General features: G+C 47.8%; 1 long non-coding RNA gene and 1 pseudogene across 1 annotated transcript; one reads left to right on the top strand and one right to left on the bottom strand.

Moving 5' to 3' along the window:
- The first annotated feature begins 909 nt into the window (after positions 1–909).
- Positions 910–2,152, top strand: LOC109274834 (60S ribosomal protein L23a-like; annotated as a pseudogene).
- Positions 2,153–10,905: 8,753 nt separating this feature from the next.
- Positions 10,906–12,663, bottom strand: LOC109274835 (uncharacterized). The gene is made up of 2 exons (XR_002083855.2): positions 12,547–12,663; positions 10,906–11,119 (listed from the first exon to the last, which is right to left on the bottom strand). It is a non-coding gene; the product is annotated as an uncharacterized LOC109274835 (long non-coding RNA).
- Between the last annotated feature and the right edge of the window lie 3,063 nt (positions 12,664–15,726).

Here is a 15,726-nt window from a genome sequence, read left to right as displayed (position 1 = left end):
CAGTAGAAAGGACAACTTATTGAGTAAAACCCCATCAACTGACATAATTTTCACATCTTCACTTTACATCTTTCCTTGGCAGACAAGAGGCATCTAGGCCTGGTGGAGACACAATTTTCTCTTTCTATCATGAACTTCTGCCATGTGAGGAGAGAGAGGAGGAAGTGAAGACTCTTCCCAAGACCTAGGGAGAACCTGCTTCACATCTTCTTTCCTGGGCACTAGGGAGAGGCTGTAGATAAAGCAGATGGGCCTGAAAGCGTGAAGAACACATACTTCAGCCTAGTTATCTGGGATGCCTGTCCTTCAGGGCATAGAAACAGCTGTCGCCCTGCCCACATCCACCTCACCTACCCCAGATGCCCCCCGCCATGGAGGCTGCTCATCCTGGGCTCTCAGTCAAACAATGTCAGAGCATGTTGGGGGATAAATCCATCAGTGATCCAGAATATGGGGGCCTGTGGCCTCTCTGTCTACTACAGCTGCCGGTGGGTGTGGGTTAGCAATGGCTACAGCCCCTGGGAGAGGATGTCCAAAGGGCTGTTCTAGGGAAGGCTTGCTGAGGGGCACCGAGCCTTGGGGAAAGAGGGGGCAGCAATGGCGGACTTTCCCCAGCCCGCTGCCTGTTCAAAGTGTGTGCTCATCTGACTCTCATAAGGCCCTGTGCCTGCAGTTCCAGGCAGGCACCTGCAGAAGCAGGGGGGGCCTCTGGGGCTCCCTCATCGATAGAATCTACAGTCTGGCAAAGAACATGCAGAGAGGAGGAGGCAAAAGAGTGAGGGTCACGCCAGACTCCGGGGGAGCTGAGGGAGGTCATTCCATGACTTGATACTCTTGGAATCTGTCCCGATCATACGAAAGTGGCCTTGGAGAGCAGCGAGGGCTAGGGAGCTGGCGGTCTCTTCGTGGATGCCCAAGCCCTTCCCTGAGGTCTTCCCTGATGAACATGCAGCAGAAAGGAGGGCAGAGCGGGAGAGCTGGTGAGCCTTCTTTCCTGTTCCTTCACCTGAGAACTCGTGGGACCCGTCCTCAGGATGTGCGGTTGCAGCCTGAGACTAGGAGGACACCAAGTCAGAGCTGGAGGGGGCTGAGGCTGGCCGCCAGGAGGCAGTGGTGAGCCCCACAGCCTTGCCAATCGGCACAGCAGCTCCTCCCAGAAAGCAAGCCAGACTCTGACTAGCTGAGATGGTGCTTTAAAAATCCCAGCCAGGAGCACCTGGGTGACTCAGTCAGTGAAGCCAACAGACTCTTGTTTTCGCTCAGGTCGTGATCTCACAGTTTGTGAGTTCAAGCCTCTCATGGGGCTCTGCGCTGACAGCACAGAGCCTGCTTGGGATTCTCTGTCCCTCTCTCTCTGCCCCTCCCCCACTCACATTCTCTCTCTCTCTCTCTGTCTCTCTCTCTCTCTCTCTCTCTCTCTCAAAATAAATAACCTAAAAAAATAAAAAATAAAATAAACAGCCGGTGGCTGCTCCACTGACCCCATGAGGGGTCCTCAAGCTGGGAGGGGTGAGATGCCCTCGGAGAAACCTTTGCCCCAATAAGCAGACCCGTAACCAATCAGGTTTCAGCGCCAAAAATGGGAGCTTATGCTGTAACAACCTAGCCTAATAACCTAGTGGGACCTCTAATCCTGGTCTCAGACTGCCCCCCACCGGTGAAGACGGTGCCAAAGCGAAGAAGGAAGTCCTTGCCCCTCCCAAAGCTGAAGCCAAAGCAAAGGGTTTGAAGGCCCGAGAAAGCAGCACTGTAAGGCATCCACAGGCACAAAAGATAATAAGATCTACATGTCACCCACCTTCCAAAAGCGCAAGACACCGTGTTGCCAAAGGCAGCCCAAACATGCTCGAAAAAACACCCCCAGGAGAAACGAACTTGACCAACATGCCATCATCAAGTTCCCCCTGACGACCGATGTGGACTTGTGTCCACACTTGTGTTCATTGTGGACATCAAGGCCAATAAACACCAGGTCAAACAGGCTGGGAAGAAGCTCTGTGACATTGATATGGCCAAGGTCACTACCCTGATCAGGCCCAATGGAGAGAAGAAGGTGTATGTTCAACTGGCTCCTGACTATGATGCTTTGGATATTGCCAACAGAATTGGGATCATCTCAACTGAGTCCAGCTGGCTAAATTTAGAAGTCTAAATTTTTTTCACCATGAAAAAAAAAAAAAAAAACAAATAAAAATAAAATCACACAAAGGTGTGTTCTTTGACCAGCAACAATGACAGGGAATTTGTAGTACCAAATACCTACATTAGAAAAGAGAAACAAGAAAAGGAAGAAGAAAAAAAAAATCCAGCATAAAGAAGGAAATCATAAAGATAAAAGCAGATATCACTAAATCAGAACACAAGACAATGATAGATAAAAACAATAAAACAAAAAGTTGTTTCCTTGAAAAGATTGATAAGATAGATAAGCCTCTAACAAAACAGACAAAAGAAGGAAGAGGGAAAACACAAAATACCAATATTAGGAAAGAAACAAGGGCTGTCATTACAGACTCTGCAGACATTGAAAGGATAATAAGAAAACACCATGAAGACCACACACACAAATTTGACAACGGAGATGAAATGGGCAAAGTCCTTGAAAACCACAAACTACCACAATTCCCTCCCCCCATACGAAATGGATAATTTAAGCAGACCTTTAGCTAGTAAGGGCATTGGATTCATAATCTTAAAACTCCCAAGAAAGAAATATCCAGATGATTTCACAGGAGGAGTCTATCCAGTGTGTAAAGAAGAATTAACATCAGTTCTAGACAATCTCTTTCAGAAAATAGAAGTGGAAGGAACATTTCCCGATTCATTTTCTGGATCCAGTATTATCCTGATATCAAAAACAGACAAAGACAAGACAAAAAAAAAGAAAACTATAGACCAATACCCTTCATGAATATAGATGCTATTGTCCTTAACCAAATATTAACAAATAGAATTCAACGATATCTTTTAAAAGGCATGTATATGTATATCATCACCAATTGTGGCTTAATCCATGTAGGAAAGCCTGATTTGGTATTTGAAAATCAATGTAATCCACCATATTAACAAGAAGGAAAATCATATCAATTGATGTAGAAAGGCATTTGACAAAACCCAACATCTGTTCATGATTAAAAAAAAACCTCTCAGAAAATTGGAAATAGAGAGAAATGTCCCCAACTTGATAAAGCACTTGATAAAGTTTTCTCTACAGAAAACTACAACATCATCTTTAAGGGTGAAGGAGTGAATGTTTTTCCATTCTCACCAGTGCCATTCGACATAGCACTGGAAGATCTAACCCACGCAAAAAGGCAAGGCAAGGAGATAAATATCACGCATGCGGAGTCAAAAGAAAGAAAGAAAACTCCTCTGCAAATTACATGATTGCCTACCTAGAAAATCCCAAGGGATTTATAAAAAACAAAAACAGAAAACAAACAAACAAAAACTTCTGAAACTAATAAATAAGTTCAGCAAGGTTGCAGCATACAAGATCAACATAAAAAAATCAACTGTAGTTTTTTTCTATCTCATGCACTCAGAGAACGTATTTGAAAAAAACAAAGCACTAGCAGGGGTCTGGTGGGAGTCCCCATGATAGAATCTATAGGCTGGCAAAGAACATGCAGAGGGGAAGAGGTAAAAGAGTGAGGGTTAATCCAGACCAAGGGAGCCTAAGGGAAATCATTCCATGACCTGATACTCTTGGAACCTGTCCTGAACATACAAAAGTGGCCTTAGAGAGCAGGGCAGCTGGAAAGCTGGGGTTTTTTGGGTCTGACACCAAAAACACAGGCAACAAAAGCAAAAATAAACAAGTGGGACTACATAAAACTAAAAAGTGTCTGCACAGCGAAGGAAACAATCAACAGCATGAAAATGCAACCTATAAAATGGGAGAAAATATTTGCAGACAGTGTATCTGATAAGAGGTTAATACCCCAAATATATAAAGAACTCATGCAACTCAATAGCAAAAACAAAAACAAATAATTTAATTTTAAAAATAGGCAAAAGACCTGAAGGGGCGCCTGGATGGCTCAGTCAGTTAGGTGTTCGACCCTTGATTTTGGCCCAGGTCATGATCTCATGGTTCACGGGATCGAGCCCCACACCGGGCTCTGTGTTGACAGCACGGAGCCTGCTTGGGATTCTCTCTCCCTCTCTCTCTGCTCCTTCCCCCCCCCCCCACCTTCAAAATAAATAAACAAATTTTTTTTTTTTAATAGACAACGGGTGACTGGGTGGCTCAGTCAGTTAAGCATTAGACTCTGGGTTTTGGCTCGGGTCATGATCTCACAGTTTCATGAATTTGAGCCCCATGTCAGGCTCTGTATGCTGACCGCATAGAGCCTGCTTGGGATTCTCTGTCTTCTTCTCTCTCTGCCCCTCCTCTGTTCACGCTCTCTCTGTCTCCCTCAAAATAAAAACAGACAACAAAAAAGAAAATAGCTTGGCAATTTCTTTTAAAAGCTAAGCATACACTTACCATACAACCCAGCAATTGTACTCCCGGACATTTATCCCAGAGAAATAGAATTATGTCCACACAAAAGCCTGTCAAGAGTTGCTCACTGCAGCTTTAAATAAAGTAGCAAAAACAGGAAACAATCAAAATGTCCTGCAAATGGATGGTTAAACAAACAGGTACATTCACACTATGCATTACTAGGCAAAAATGGAAACAAACAATTGGTATATGTGACAACCTGGATGGTTCTCTGGAACATGGTGGGGGGGGAGGAATATAAAAGGTCATATGCTACATGCTTCTACTTGTGTAACATTTCTCAGAATGACAAAAATATGGAGATAGAGGACACATCAGTGATTGCCAGGGATTAGGGACGGTAAGGAGAGGGGCAAATATGACTACTGAGGATTAGAGAGAGGGAGATCTTTGTGGGGATGAAATAGCTCTGTATCTTGACATGGGTGATGCTTACACAAATCCATACGCATAACAAAATAACATAGAACTATACATGCATTGTATCAATGCCAATTTTCCAGTTTTGATAATGTACTGTAGTTAGGTTAGATGTAACCATTGGGGGAAGCCAGATGAGGGGTACAGGGTACATGAGACCTTTTCTTACTATCTTTGTAACTCTCTGTGAATTTATAACAAATTCAAATTAAAGCTTTTTTTTTTTTTTTAATCAATATATGCTAGTTCCCAGTGATGACAGCCTGGGTTAGACCGTGTTGGCTTTGAAGTTCTGGAATGGGAGAGAAACAAGCACATATTTTTGGTATGTGGGAGAAAGGGAGAGGAACCAGAATAGACAAATGAATTTCAGCTGTGTCTTACACTTCTTTCATCCTGGTGGCAGAAAGTGGCAGGCAGACTGTAAGACCTGGAAAGTGAAGGCTCCAAGGACTGCTTGCACTGTAGTTTCCTAAACCCTAGGGTTCCTTCCCCTCATTACGGAGTTACTCTCTACCCAGAAAGCAGCCAGCCTCTCAGAGCATGGCACCCCAGAAACTGATCTGTGCTGGTCCTTGGCAATCCTCCAGACCAACTTCTCCTTTGACCAATGGGGAGCTAAGGCTCAGAGAAGGGCAGCAGCCTTCCGAGTATCACACAGATAGATTATAGCATCACAGAGGGGACATGAATAACCCTGACATCTGAGTGAAGATTGGAGGAGTTGGGGATAGAATGATACAAGAGTAGTAAGAGCTGGTGATGGGAGACCAGTTAAGAGCCATTGAAATAGTAAAGGAATAGTAAGAGCCAATGAAATAGAAGAGGACTTAGGACTTAGAGATAGATTGCATGGGGCAGGGTGGGAGAGCGGAGAGGCAGGAGAGTAAGGGAGGTATCTTGTCTGACCTCAGCCTTCTGGCTTATACACTAGATGGATGGGGCTGCCAGTTTAATAAGACATGGAGTGGGGTGTGGAATACTCCCAAGAACTAGATTTGGAGGACTAAGAGTCCTATCTCAAATCCACTCAGCCTGAGGTCCCTGGAAGATATCCAGAGAGAGTTGTTTAGGAAACACTGCGCTACTTGAGTTCAGAGCTCCAGGAAGGGGTCTGCATTGGTCATTGGAATCAACTTAAAACGAGGCAAGTACACGAAAAGAATGTCAAATTCTTTGAATCCGGGTGGGAATCAGCTGAATCCGGGTGGGAAAGGAATATGAAGGGAGGACTGGTTTACAAAATTCCAAAATAGACTGTCAAGTTGGAAAGAGGTAGCCCAATAATTGGGTAGAGGAGTTATTGAAGTGACATTGATTCCTGCTACCACATTAACAGATTAGGGATAGGAAACTGAGAATCAAAGCTGCCCTCTAATAAATGTACAATCATTAAAAAGTATGTGGCTCAGTTCAGTGGCTCTCCACAGCCTCCCGCCTTCCCAGCCAGATTGCAACCCCCACCCCAGTGCCTCCTTTATAGAAATTCTGGAGCTGTAGCACCTCTTCTCACATCCAGCAGGGAACCATGATTCAGGGCTGGGCACACTGGCACAAGAACCCTTTGGTTCATCCAAGTCCACTGCCGTGGGTCCCAAGTCTACTTTTGCAGACCATTTGCATGTTAATTTGCACTGCTTTGCAAACCCTGGGTTCCCCTTTAAAGGGCTACTGCCTCTCTGTCCCATTCCACTCTCATGGGAATAAAGAACCCATACCCCTAAATACTGTGGGCTTTGGTAATGAAATAGGAGCCGTCTTGTTTGTGGGGTCCCTAAGTTTCTGTATTCATTCAAAATCCACCATTGGGGCCCCAAAATCCGTTATGGAAACATAGGCTGCCCTCAAGGACTAGAGGCTATATCTTGGCTCTCCTATCTCCATCCTCTAATATAGCCCGTATGATGGGGAGGGGGGCACAACTTCACCCCACCTCCCAGCTCCCAGACAGGAAACTGAGTTGATGGGATCAGTGGAAAAGGATTGGGGTCTAAGGACCTATACACTCAGCCAAAGACTCAACTCCTGGAGAGGAGCCCAGCAGTCAGAACTCTCTGCAACTCAGTTGAAGTGACCTATTCATAAAGCACATGGCCAGATAATAAAGGTCCTTAATAGTTGGAGGGTGAGTCCTGCTTCCTGTCCTGGAAAGCAGGAGAGGTATCGTGAGACCACAATCTGGAAACGGGCACTATGCCTGAGTTTTGTGGCACAGAGACTCCTCACACACTCCCTGCCCTGCCAAAGAGACTCCAGGATGAGAAAGACAAGCCCTTGGGTTTGGAAATCCCTCATCCACTTTCCTTGAACTTCATACGCCTGTTGAGAGGCTGCCTTGGGTGTCCTGGACTCTTGTCTCAGGGTATATGAAAGTGGAGACCAAGTGACTCCTCTGGCCCCTCCCATTGGGCCTAATTAACCCACACCAAACCTCACTGCACACCATGGCTGGCTTCTGGAGCAAGCCTATGTTCACTCAAGAACCCATACCCTCCAGCCAAGCCATACGGCCCCTCTGCATAGCCTCTTGCTGAGCACTGCAATCTTCTGCTGCTGTTACTGCTGTTACAGCTCCACTGGAAATGGAGCCCCCACACAGATGCCCCCAGGGATACTCAGGACTCAATGCACTAGAATCTCAAGATACCAAAGGTTTGCATGTGGTGCTCTGTGCAGAACAGAGGAGGCAGGGCTGCATTAACCCCTGACGTCACCAGCCTCCAAAATGGCTCCCGATGACCCACCCTTCCTACTATTCATGACATCATGCGGAACCCTCCAACACTGGACAGAGCTACCAAGCCGTTGGTAGGATATACAGAAATGTCGGTATGTGCCTTCAAAAGCTAGGTCATAGAAGGCATTGCAGCTTCTGCCTCGCTTTCTTGGACCTCTTGTTCTGGGGGAAGCTAGCTGCCATGTCCTAAGGACACTCAAGCAGCCCTATAGGGAGGCCCATGTGGAGAAGAACTGAAGCCTCTCACCAACAGTCTGCACTAACTTGCCAGGTGTCTGAGTCAGTCGTCTTAGGAACAGACCTTCCAGCTCCATCCAACCCTCCTGTTGATGGCCACCAAACTATCCCTTTATGAAAGACCTCTAGCCAGAACCACCCAGCTGAGCTGCTCCTGGATTCCTGACCCACAGAAACTGTGAAGATGAGACGTGGGTTTTGTTCTTTTAAACTGCTAAGTTATGGGGCGCCTGGGTGGCTCAGTCAGTTGAGCGTCCGACTTCAGCTCAGGGCATGATCTCGCACCTCGTGAGTTTGAGCCCCACATGGGGCTCTGTGCTGACAGCTCAGAGCCTGGAGCCTGCTTTGGATTCTGTGTCTCCCTCTCTCTCTCTGCTCCTCCCCTGCTCGCATACTGTCTCTGTCTCTCTCTTTCAAAAATAAAATATTTATTTTTCATAAATAAAAAAAAAATTTTTTAATTTTAACTGCTAAGTTTGGGCATAATTTAATACACAGCAGCAGATAACTAATATGGTATGTTTTCCTTTCTCCTGGGTAACTACCTATGAGAAGAATTGCTAGGTCCTATGATATATGTTTAACTTCGTAAAAAGCTGCCAGTTTTCCAAAGCGGTTATCCCATTTTATGCTCCAGCCTATACCATGTACCAGTCCACCTGCTTTTCTCTAAGACCCATCTCACCAAAGAAAACTAACATCGCCTTTGATTACAGGACACAGCAAGGTGCAGGACCCCAGTTCCACCAAACTGCTGTACAATCCTCCCTAGCTCCTCTGCCTTATGAACCAGCCAGTGGGCCATTGCCAGGATTGGAATGAATCTCTGGTCCTTCCACAGGGTTGGAAACTCTCTCCCATCTGATCACATGCACGGCCTTGGAAATCATCCTGTCCTTTAGAGTTAACAAAGCCCTTTCCCTCATGTGCCCAGAGTTCCTCCAGGCCTCACCACCCCATGGACACAAATGAGGTTGCATTAACAGGAAAAATACACAACTCATGCGCTTTTACCCTCATCTGAAGACCACGGGTGTCTCAGGGCCCCTTAACTTGCCCCAGTTATTTCTGAAAGCTCCCAGGCCCTTCCAGATGAACTTAGCACCGTGACTCCTCCTAGAAAGCCAAGTCCTTAGAAGGCACTGGGGAGCAACATCTCACCAGTACCCCCGCCAGAGTGCCCTAAAGATCAGCACTGTGGTCCCTCCTAAATTCCAACCGTTCATCCCCTCGCACTCCCCAAGTTGCCAACCCCATACCATGATAGATCTGAATATCATGCAGAAATGTGAAAAGAACCCTTGTGGTATGTTCTCTTGGTACTCTGACCAGATCCCCTTTCCCAGGCCACTGTGCTCATCCACCAGCTGCTACAAGGCTGCTCCCTTCTCCCAAGAATTGCCCTTGGCTGATGGGTGACTCTAGAAAGTTTTGCTCCCCATCCTCCCAGCATCTGATTGACATTTAGAGAAAAAAGCCTGCCCTGCTGATCTCAGTGGGGGACACTCTCTGGTCCATTCACACCCTAGAGCCCCCTGTGGGATGAGGGTGAGGCTAGATGCCAACTTAGACCCCATCCTTGCTGAGCATCTTCCCCTGCCCTGTCCTGCTTCCCCTCCCTCCTGTTTATACTTCTCCGAAAGCATGCCCTCAAAAAATCACTTGCTCAAGAGTTTCCATTTCATCTTCTTTTTTTTTAATTTTTTTTTTTTAATGTTTATTTATTTTTGAGACAGAGAGAGACAGAGCATGAACGGGGGAGGGTCAGAGAGAGGGAGACACAGAATCTGAAACAGGCTCCAGGCTCTGACCTGTCAGCACAGAGCCCGACGCAGGGCTCGAACTCACGGACCGTGAGATCATGACCTGAGCCAAAGTCAGACGCTTAACCGACCGAGCCACCCAGGCGCCCCTCCATTTCATCTTCTTATGCCAGAGAAGAAAAGACATGTCCCAACTTTGTGTCCAGAAACGTGCTATAATCTCACTTAGGCCCCAGGATTTCCCAAAGGCCCTCATGAAACGAGATCTGGTGTCCGCCATTATCCCCTCTCTGCAAGCCAGAGAGCTGGGTGGGAGTATAGATACCACACCATCCCTCTCACTCCACTCCTGCTCATCCCCACCCATCCCTACCCACCAGCGGCCACATGAACCATTTCCTCCATACAAAGATGCCTTCCTGCTAGATCCCACCCTCTAGGACACCCACTATAATATGAATACATGGTATATGCATATATGGTATATTCATCTGACCTTCAAAACAATCCTGTTCAATCACTATTATTAACTCTCCTATTTTACCAGCGAGGAAGCCAGAAGCGATTTACTGCAAAGCTAATGAAGCTTAAGCTCACTCGCCTGAGTCCCTTCCTGCAATTTTGTGATCCTAGTCTGGTATTCTTCTGTTGAAGGAGGGCTCCCAGCTTACATCAGATTTAGGCCCCTCGAAACCTAACTCTGCCCTTGGAGAAACTGAGGCTCTGCGTGGTGAGGCACCTTGCTCCAGGACAGACTTGTTGAGTCATAGAAGCAGAACTTGGCCCAGGTTTGCTTCCAAGACTTTTCCTGTGCTCTATCCAACGATGCATCCCTGAGGCTCCTCCAGGCCTGCGGCACAGAGACCAGCCCTTGGTCTTCCTTGTCCCCCCAGCATGCACTTCCCTGGCTGCCAGCTGCCACACCTCCTTCTGCTCTGGCACATTATCGTGGGAGCCTGCCAGGCCAGAGTGTGCTTGGGCAGGGCTATATTTAAATATCAGGGTGGAAGTATGTCTACATGCATGCCCCCAATGGATATAGACACCCAGAGAGCCTTATCATATGCATATGCCTGAAATGTACTGTTTGTACATTACAGTACAGACCTGAAATAGACCCTCTGTTTGCCTATGTCTTCTCCATCAGCCAAGATGGCAGGCTGATAGGGTACTACAGAAGCTGGACTGTGTATCAGCTAGTTTTTGCTGTATAACAAACCACTCCAAAAACCAAGTGGCAAAACAACAACTATTTATTTAACTCACAGTTCTGTGGGTCAGTAATTTGGCCTGGGCTCTGCTGGGCAATTTTATCTTGGCTGGGCTCCCTTGTATACGTGCAGTCAGCTGCCAAGTTGGATAGGACCTGACATCAGTTGACATGAATCATCTCTGTTCCATATGGTCTCTCATCCTCCAGTGGCCAGTCCAAGATTGTTCACATGGTGGCTGGGCAGGATTCCAAGAAAGTGAGTGGAATTAAGGAAGACTTCTTGAGGCTTAGGTTCAGGACTCACATACCATCAATTACACCATACTCTGTGGCCCAAAGCAAGTGACAGGCCAACTGTGGTGGTTACTTTTAGATTAATTATCTAATTTTAGATAATTCTATCTAGATCTAGATAGATAGATAGATAGATAGATAGATAGATAGATAGATCCTTTTGGTTCTGCTTCTCTAGAGAGCCTTGACTAATACACCAGCCCAGATTCAGATTCAAGGGATGAATAGATTCCTGATGGGAGAAGCTGCAAAGCCACATTGCAAAGGGTGAGGGCACACACAGAGAGTGAGAGGGTATAGCAATCTTTGCTAACGATCTGTCACAGGCTAGGTTTAGGAACAGGATGGGATTTCATGGGGGTTCTGCTGGGCCACTCAGGTGGAAATTCCAGTCACCCCCACCCCCTCTTGGGTATCAAAGACTTCAGGAACAAAATTATTTCTAAGCATCCCTGAGCAAGGAGCAACTCCACATTTGGATTTCAAAGTTTGTCTCACCCTCAGACTAGGGGCTCCCTGAGGGCTGTGTTGCCTTCCACCATCCAACTCAGGACTCAATGAAGAGTTCAGGTGGAAGAAAACTGACCTACCCACCCCCCTCCCCAAACAGGATGCCACAGGTTCTGAGAACAGCCAATAACCTGGTTCCTCCATGTTTCCTCCAAGGAGGTTGGCACAATGACTGGGATATACTGAGCCCCCATAAGTGATCTTTGAATGAACAGATGACTGAGTGGTTGGCTCATGTTCAATTCTGAACACACACAGACTTTAGTGCTAAAGCCTGCGACATCTGTTCCCTGTTATGCAAACCTGCCCAGCCCACTTCACAGTCCCCTTGGGAGTCCTCCACACTGACTCCATCCCATTCTGTCTCTGCCTCTGCTCAGCACATCCTGCCCCCACAGCTTGATCAGTTGGCCACCTCCCAACTCCTGCCCCCCCTCTGTTTTCTGCTTACCCTCCTCCTCGGCTCTGTAAGCCCCATATAGACACTTGGTAAGGAAGCCAAGTCTTGCCACATGTACGTGTCCTGCCACTCCCCCTTTCCCCAGATAAGGCTCTGGGTAGACTAAGGAAGTGGGGAATATTCAGCGTAGAGAATGCTGAAGACAGGCAGGTGGGGCAACTAGATCAGCCTGTAAGACACTAAGGGCAGGGCCTTTCAGGTCCAGAACACCCCTGATGGCAGGGGCTGGGCCCACATGCTCTGAGCTCCAGCCTCCCCACCCCACCTCCCCGCCCATTTGTCACAAAGCTCCCTGTGATTTGGGCTGTCACTTTGCTTCTCCATTTCCCCATCTGTCAAAAACAGAGGATAATTATCAATAGCGTGACAGACATCCTGCTCATCTCCTTGGGGCCTTACCGTTTCAGAAAGCTCCAGCTATCTTCCTCCTTCATGTCTTCACCTGAGAGCTTTCTTTCCTGAGCAGCAGAAAACCAGGTAACAGGCTGTACGTGCCAGGGAGTTAGCATGCCTTGGAGAGACCTCCAACCAGGAAGGACTTGATAGATAAATAACCCAGCTCCTCGCCCCTCAGACAGGCAAACTCTGGGGCACATGTTCTACTCTGAGTCCAGAGTCCTCCAGAAGAACTAAGTTCCAGCTGGCCACAGTTGGAACTGGCTCCATAATGTGCCCGGTATGAGCTGCTTCCCTCCCCTCTCTCACTTTCCCACTCCCCCACAGTACATTGAACTACTTGCACTTGAATCTTTGTCTCTTCCTTCTGGGGAGCCCAAACTAAGACATCATTCCAGCCCTGTCTATACCACAATTAGCCTGTGATCAAGATCATGGTGGGGGCTACCAGCAGGTGTCTGGACCCACAGCTGGTTAAGGGGCTTCCCAGCCCTACTCTGGACCCAAAAGCCAGAGAGGTCTTACCCATGGTCATTCTGGAATGGCCACCAAGTCCAGAAACTGAGAATCACAAATACTCAGTACCAATATTCTAGAATGAGCAGTCAGTGAGTCACTATCCGCTGGGCAGCCCTGATCCCTGGCTCACTAAGAGGCAGCATGACCTGCTCCTCCACCATTGCCCTAAAGAGAGGTCTGGGGAGGAGTTGGGGGATGGGGTAGGGAAGTACACTGCCAGGATGACAGGTGTCTCTTTAGCTCCCTGAAGCAAGGGAGCCAGGGGCTCCAAGCTACTCAGGGGAATATTCAAGGTGTCAGAAAACCCTTCCAGGCCCGGCCTAGAACTTCATTCTACGTCCTGTCCATTCCGAATCTCTACCTCATCCCTTCTCTCCTCCGTGATGACCCTGGTTGGGCGGCTACCATCTCCTGCCTGGTGTCTTCAGCCACCTCCTTTCCCACTTCTCTGTCTGCTCTCAGCCTCCTATCCACCCCCAGCCTTCTAAAGTAGAACTTTCTAAAACAGGCCAGCAAACTGCCATGGGCCAAAAGCTGGCTGTGTTTCGGTGTGGCCTGTGAGCTAAGAATGGTTTTTACGTTTCTACATTTTGTTTTTAAACAAAACAAAGAAAACTATGTGACAAAGACGTTTGCCAACCCCTGTTCTAAAGCATAAATGTCATCCGGCTTAAGGGAGTGGCCTCCCTGCTGACCTCCTCCCACACACTCACCCCTACACACCCTACACCTGCTGTCTGTGCCTGAAACACCCATCCTTCCTCCATCACGTGCCTGGTCAACTACCTACACTCGAATCTCATTCTAAGTGTCCCTTTGACTGGGCCTTGGCCTGTTGGCGTCAAGTCATGTCTTGACTTCCCCTGCTTAGCTCTATATGATGGGGGCTGGTCCATGCAGGCTCCCGCATAGGTCAGATCACAACTAGGTTTGGTTAATGGGTGGGAGATGGGAAGGCCCGAAAAAGGCAGATGCAAGGATACTCCCTCCCTGTGTCTCCAACCATGGCTGGACCTCCTCTATGATTCCTGTTCCCGGTGGGTATACCCACCATGGTTCCCATTCCCCCTGGGTAATCTGAGCCCCAGTAACACCACCTCTACCCTACCTCTACGCCCCCTCCTCTTCCCCAGGGTGTAGCAGCTTCCTGCTGTTGCTAATCTCTGGGCTGTCCCTGGATGACTGCTCAGCTCTTCATTACCTATGTAACCAATCCCCTGCATTTAATGACCTCTATTAAACCCTGGTTTCTGTTTTCCTGGTTGGACTCTGACTCATACGCCATTCCTCCAGCCACCACTGACCCCTAGACAGGCTCAGCCCCCTGCTACCACTCCAAAGACACCCTTTCCTCCTCACTCCAACAAGCAGATATTTGGATGCCTATGGTGTTGTAGGGCAAGGGGCAGCAAACCAGGGCCCGCTGACCAAATCCAGCCCACTGCCTGTTTTGTAAATACGTTTTCCTTGGAAAAAAGCCACACCCACTCATTTACCTATTGTCCAGGGCCACTTTCAAAGACTGGGTTGAAGGACTGCAACAGAGCCCACAGTGGCCCACAAAGCTGAAAATATTTACTATCTGGTCCTTTACGGGAAAAGTTTGCAAACTTGTTTCAGGTGGGTCCTCCTTACTCAACACACAATCTGGGGACCAACACCCCAGCTTCGCCTAGGAGCTTGTTGGAACTGCAGAACCCCGGACTCCACCCCAGCCCCCCGCCCCCTGCTGAGTGATAATTTGCATTTTAATGAGATCCTCAGGTTGATGCAATGAGCACGTTGAAGTTTAAGAAGTGCCGCCTGGAGAACTCACCCCCTTCTCCCAGCTCTTCATGCTCACTCGGAATTATTGACTGTTTGGGGCACCTGGGTGGTTACATGTCTGACTTTGGCTCAGGCCATGATTTGTGAGCTCAAGCGCCGCATCAGGCTCTGTGCTGACAGCTCAGAGCCTGGAGCCTGCTTCAGATTCTGTGTCTCCGTCTCTCTCTCTGCCCCTCCCCACTCACAAATCTGCCTGTCTCTCAAAAATAAATATTTTTAAAAAAGGAATGATTGGCTGTTTAACTGTTCATCTTCTCTACTAGAGGAAAGCACAGGGATTAGTCGGAAGTCTTCTGCTGGATCCCCAGTACCCGATAGGGCAGCTGGCCCAGAGATGATGGATGCATCGACTCACTGATAAATAATTGAAGAGGACCATAGACGCTAACGGGGGGGGGGGGGGGGGGGGGGGGGGGGGGGGGAGTTTCCAAAAAAAGAGTTACCATTTTTTACATATCAAGTTGGCAAAGATCAGGAAGTTTTAGCCATGGCATTGGGAGAATAAGGGAAACAGGCCTTCTCTAACCTCTGTGGGGAAGTCGGTTTGACAATATTCATCAAAATTCCAAATGCACGTAGACTCTGACTCTGCATCTCCACTCGCAGGCCTCTGTCTTCCAGATAGACTGCACCTGCAGGAAGCGACAGGCTACCAAGGTGTTCACTGCACTGCCATCCACAAGGGCAAAAGACTGGACACAACCGAGCGTCCACCAGCAAGAGGTTTGCTCAGTAAGTTATGGCACATAATGAAGGTGTACAACTTAAAAAGAGAGAGAAAGAACCGGAGCCCTCTCCCCGGCCTGTCGTTAATGGAAAAAGCAAAATGCAAAGCAG

Source organism: Panthera pardus, unplaced genomic scaffold, assembly GCF_024362965.1.
Source record: "Panthera pardus isolate Hobbes unplaced genomic scaffold, ASM2436296v1 HiC_scaffold_25, whole genome shotgun sequence".
In the NCBI taxonomy this organism is placed as follows: domain Eukaryota; kingdom Metazoa; phylum Chordata; class Mammalia; order Carnivora; family Felidae; genus Panthera; species Panthera pardus.
This window is presented reverse-complemented; position numbering and strand designations above follow the sequence as displayed.